The sequence below is a fragment of the Protopterus annectens genome, chromosome 3.part1, assembly GCF_019279795.1.
Source record: "Protopterus annectens isolate FY-2018-M chromosome 3.part1, PAN1.0, whole genome shotgun sequence".
Taxonomy (NCBI): Eukaryota; Metazoa; Chordata; order Ceratodontiformes; family Protopteridae; genus Protopterus; species Protopterus annectens.
This window is the reverse complement of record NC_056732.1, coordinates 548,574,080-548,580,079: the sequence shown is the minus strand read 5'-3', so window position 1 is coordinate 548,580,079 and position 6,000 is coordinate 548,574,080. Positions and strand designations below refer to the sequence as shown.

General features: G+C 38.4%; 1 long non-coding RNA gene across 1 annotated transcript in view; it reads left to right on the top strand.

The window, feature by feature from the left end:
- Nucleotides 1-526: 526 nt before the first annotated feature.
- Nucleotides 527-6,000, top strand: part of LOC122798205 — a 150,990-nt gene continuing 145,516 nt past the window's right edge. The window contains exon 1 of the long non-coding RNA XR_006364228.1: nucleotides 527-676. This is a non-coding gene — a long non-coding RNA (uncharacterized LOC122798205). The remainder of the gene's footprint in view (nucleotides 677-6,000) is intronic.

Genomic DNA, 6,000 nt, shown 5'->3' with positions numbered 1-6,000 from the left:
TGGTGAGGTAGCAGTTCTGGGAACTGCACATGGTGCCATTTGAACTAGAGTACTAGATACAACCATAATTATAAAGATTCAAACAATCGAAGTACATTTCCAGTGATCTAAATAACTGTGGTATTATCAACAGAACAATAATGCAGATTTCGGTGATGCAAGTAAATGAAGTACAGGCAATAAGTTAATATTCAGACAATAATCATCATACTGTTAAATTCTGTGGAACTGGCCGATTTGAATGCAGCAATCAAGTGAATGACGAGATAAATGAAACAAAGGCAGCAGTACTACATTTGCATGGGGCAGCTCATGCTACTGGACTGCAGGACTCCAGCTCCTCCAGCTGAAAAACAAGTTCCCAGAACAAACTGCATGCATTCCAATTCCTGGAAGTGCATGCACGTGTGCAGGAATCCATACTGGTGAAACAGCAGTCCTGATTCAGATGAAGGCATAGCAATGAGATGCCCCAGAAGTCTATGCAGTTACAACCGCATAGACTGGAAGGGGATCGCACTACAACATCTGCAGGCTGGATAGCCTGTCTGCTCTCGCGGGAAGATGTCAGGTGGTAGTGCGAGAGCCTGAGACTTAGCTGGAGCTACTGCAAGCTACAGGAGGATGTTTGTAGTGTGGAACCAACTGGGGATTTAGAAGCTGGACTATGATGCAGGTATTGGTGTGTGTGTGTGTCCAGGTGCATTAGACGGCAGATGCATTGAGTGGGCGGTGGGCAATTTCTGTCCAGTTTACATTATTAGGAAACTTTCTGAAAAGGAATCAGTGCTTATACTACCAGTCAATAATACATCTACTAGCCTTTAACTGGTCGCTCAAGACATGCTTGTTGTAACAATGCCTGAGGTAGTCATTACATTCCTTATGCAGTCTTTGTTTCTGGGCATGCCAACTCACTCAAGGGAAACATCGTGTCCCCAGCTGCAAGCTTCAGCGAGTTACTGCAGTGAGTTGGACAAACATTACAGACTGCTATACATAGCTCACCAAAATACAATTTATACAATGTCCTTCTATCAGCTATCGGCTGGAAACTTTACAGCGCAGAGTGCTTACTACCATCAGTTACCTTACTACAGATAGTTTAGCCTTATTTTTCAGTCAAAAAATATTTTTCTTTTTTTTTTTTTTAAATAAAGGTAGGGCCGCAAGGAATAAACAAAACTTGTATATCCGTCTTTGTAGTTATTGCTCCTAAAATGAGTGCTGTGTGTTTGCCTTGGGTCTGCACTCTGCTCTGTATTAAGCATGATTGACTTCAATTTGAGGCTTTTTTGGTCTGGATAGTACTTCCAATTTCACTGCAGTGTATGCATCCAGTCTGCAAGATAACGTCACTTTTTTACAACTATACTTTGGAATTAAAGCGGAATGCTGCAATAATTTAACTAAAAGGTCATTTACTTGCTTTGCAATTTCTCAGCTTGCAGTCAAGTTGGTACTTAGATAGCAAGAAGGAGTAATGAATCCCCTTCAGCAGAGAAAGTATTTGGCAACTTTACACCACAACATATAGCATTTCTCAGCCCACAGCATCAAATGGAAGGAAGAGGGGAAGAGGGACAACAATGGGGGGGGGGGGGTTAGTTACATTACACTGCTAACCTTTAATTAACAGTACATCACTTGAGTACATAAAAGTGCCCCTCCCCACTGACAACACGTTATGAAGAGAACTGGCTGACATGGCTGTACGCTGCCAACCCATACTCCTCTTGACAGAAAAGCAATCCCTGCTAGTGTGGATGCCTTTGGTGATCAGTCAAGGGCATTCTTGTAAATGCTGAAAACAAAAAGGGCACCCCCCAAAAAAAGTCTAATGAAAATAACATCTGCAGCTTTAATTTTTAAGGACATACTGTTTCTTTCTTTCTTTAATTTAGGCTCTAATACTAGTATGTGTGTGTGTGTGTGTGTGTGTGTGTGTGTGTGTGTGTGTGTGTGTGTGTGTGTGTGTGTAATTATGCATATGGAGTAAACTATTTACAGTTTTTCTAATTAATAACATTTTGCGTCTCACTCTAATGTATTATAACATTTTTCAGGAAACAAAAACATACAGAACAGAAATTAGGATAAGGAACTGTAATTTTAATTTATAATTCATGTCTCCTTTTAGCTTCTTACAAGTAAAGTAAAATACATAAAACACAATGCATAAGTTGTTGGATTTAGTGATATGTGCTAAAATGTCAGTTAAACAGAGGGTGACACAAAGTCAGAATAACTCTATTATAGTACAGCCATTACTTCACTGCTCTTCATTCTCCAGGTTGTTCCCAAGAGGCTGGGTTTCCTTCTGTGAGTAGTTTGTAAGTCCTCCTGAGGGCATTGTTTAGGTGAAGTGGAACTTCTCCAGAAAGAGTGTGTGTGTAGTTAATATATACTGGTGGCTAGAAAGAAACCTCAGGAGGTATACCTGGTGGTGGTTAGAGAATAACTCAGGCTCAAACCCTGTACCTTGGGTGCAGGTAGCAAAAGCCTGAGATCCATACCCACCACCCTTTGTGAAATGTCAGAGTTTTGACTCATATTTTTGTTCTGTTCTGTTCCTCATAAAATAAATATGTGGTTTTCTGGAGCTCTAATTCACTAAATAATTGATGGTGCAGTGGTAGCATTATTGACTCACAGCTAGACATTCTCTGGTCTGATTCTTGGATGGGGTGCCTTCTGTGTAGAGTCTGTATGTTTTGCTTTTGTACGTGTGGGTTTCTCTAGGTGCTCTGGTTTTCTCCAGTGCTACAAAGACATGCGTCTGGAGTGTTTCTCCCTGAGCCTTTGCTGAAAATTGGCTTTGTCAGACTTTCCTGGTTAACAAATGTTAAATAAATAAGATGACAGGCATTTGAATTTCAGACTTCATATTCTTCAGCAAATACATGGTAACACAAAACATCTTATTCTAGCAATTTTATAAGTTTATAAGATGAATATTTGAAATTTGTTCCTATATTTGGGGCTTTATTCCACCATTATTGGCTTTATCCAGTTTTTTTCTGCTAAGAGGTTGAAAGCTATGGTGATAACTGAATTCACTAAATATGTTTGGGGGCTGTATTCCCCCATTACTGGCTTTGTCCAGGTGTATTGTGCTAAGAGATTGAGAGCTATGGTGAGAATTGAATTCACTAAATGGAAGCCGGTTAAGTTTCAGTCTTCCTGTCTGTCAAGAAACAGCTGATTTGGCATAGTGGTATGTTTCTCTGACTGTTTTGCACAGAGTCCTGGGTTCAAGACTTGGCAGTGAAATATATGATGGTAACACAGCATTTTATTCTAGCAATGTTTAAAATGTGTCCAAGGTTCTTGAGCTTTTGTTCCCCCCCCCAATACATTTTGGCTTTTTCCAGATTTCATGTGTTGCAAAGTTGAGACATACAGTTGGGTGTTGAGTGGATTTTACAAGGAGCTGAGAGCTTCAGGGTAAGAGAAGTTTAGTGCTACATATAGTGAGTCTGCTTTCCTTGTTAATAGCACAACAGGTAATGTACTTCATTTTGATGTAGAAGGCTGTGGTTTCTACTCTCACAGTATGCAGATGCATTGCTGATACTGTACTGTGTTGTAAAGGGAGTGGATGCTGCCGTCCTGAGAATGTCCTTTTTGGGGAAGATACCTAGTAACTGTGAACCTGTTATCTGTTTGACATCCATTCCCTATTGCAATATTACTTGCTGATCATTTTTTTAATGTAACATAGGCAATTTATTCCTCAAGGGCAACAGGCACTTTATTTGTAGATGAAACAATGAAATATAAAGTTGTTTGCTAGCAGCAACCCCTTCAATAGCTACAGATCTCTTTAATGTGGAATTATTTAGATGACTTTTACTTCTGCGGAAATTTTGCATATTTACTGATATTGGTGGAGTTTAGAAGTTTGAGTAGACTTTTATGATGGACATGTTCTCAGTTGGGCAGTTTTGTCATTATTGGTGCACGCATTTTGTTTCATTGTTTACTGGAAAAATGTTCAAAACAATACATTTAAAACACCCTCTAACAACTGTACTGTATTATACAAGGAATATAATTTAATACAATCAGGAAGGTGTATCACAGAACACATGTATGTTTTGTGCACAATGGGCCTATGATTTGAAAACAGCCCAAAGTTAATCCTATCTGCCACTAGCCAAATGTATTTTCTTTGAATGTGGGTTTCAATGCTGTTTCATTGAATGTGAGTTTCAAGAGTAAAGAAGTTTTACTGGTAAGTCTATTTTCATTGTGAGACTGCATTGCTTTGTTTAGCAGATGTCTGTTAGTGTTTGTGCTCTAAAATGCAAAATAAAACTTTCAAATGAAATCCAAATCATCGTAGAAGTAAAGCGGTATGCACATTACAATGTTCATGGTAAATGGCATGAAATAGCCAAGTAATGGGACATTGGAATGGCTGCAGGGGGGAGGCTCCATTCGATCATGATTTTGTGAGGGGGAAGGGCAGCAAACTCAAAGACAGCCCCAGCTGAACTATTCCTCTCAACTCTCCAGATTTTCACACAATGAATACATTTTTGCTTCTTATTTTTGGTTTGTTCCTCATAAAAATTGTAGCTTTCTGGCAAATTATTTAGGAATTTAGTCACTAAATAATGACAGACATTGAGTTTCAGACATCACAACCTTCAGAAAAATGCATGTAAGACCTGTTATTCTATCGACTAAGTTTATACAAGAGCAATTTTTAGTACTGTTTGTATGTTCTCCCAATACATTTGGCCTTGTCCAGACTTCCTGCATTAACAGGTTGAGAAGCACATGCAAATTAACTGCTTTACAGAATTAGGCATATCCAAACCTCTCAACTGTCCCCAATTTTGGCTCAAAATCATGCTCTCTCTCTAATAATCCCTCCGCAAAATGGCAATTTTGGAAGAAAATGTGAAGAGTTTACAATTAATAAATAACTGTAATAATCACATTTATAGATTACTTTTATTTCAGAAATTAACAAGGCAAGCAGACTCATTCATAAGATAGAAGAGGTCACTTAAGGTTAATCATTTCTGAACTGAGGGGATGGATCTAGGAACTAAACCTTCTATTTAAGGGGTAAAATAAAACATTTCAGAGCTTTACCTGAAAAGCTCATTCAGACTCTGCTACACTTTGCTGTGAAGGAAAGGTTAGTTTGCTTTTATTTGTTGTATTTTGTACTACTTTATTGCCTTTTTATATTTTGAATACTGTGGTTTGTTTTCTTTACCTTGTGTTTTACTTGCATTCTGCTTTAACTGCATATTAAAACTTCAAAAGAAACCATAGCTCTGTCTCTTCTGAGTCAGGCAGAAATTTTTCTCACCCAGTTGTCTTGTTAAATACCACTGTATTTCTAGTTGCCGGCCTCTTATTTTAATCTGATCATAGATTTCATTTCCTCTCTGCTTTCACTGGCTTGTGTGAGTAATCACAAAATCATCATTTTAGAAATCCCTCCCCTTCAACTATTTAAATGTATTGGCCATCCTACTGTATTCCTTAGTGCCAGAATACAAAAGTGACCACCCCTTTAAGTCCATCTTGCTGTTTTAAAAATAGTAACTCTCCACTAAACCTTAACTTTTTAAACAGGTAAAACTTAAGTTACCTACTTTCACATCTAACTTCTCTAGTGCACACTGCAGTGTGCATTTTTTTTTTCATCTTACCTTTAAGTATCTCTGTGACTAGCACTTGCTCTAATACTTGCTGGGAAGCACTAGGGAGCTTTAAACTGATACAAGCACTCAACTCTCCTTGTTAATAAGGAGAAATTAATTGTAGGCACTAAACAGCCTATAATTGCAAAGTACCTTGCTAAGGTAAGGGAAAACAGCTCCTGTACTTTACAAAAAAAAAAAAAAAAAAAAAAAGCACCAAACCAGGCATGTCCAAAGGTCAGCTTCCGGTGATTTCTCCTGTCCACCTGGTGAATCTGGGCATACTGGGGCAATGCAGCAATTGCCTCATGTACACAGACAAACCTCTCCT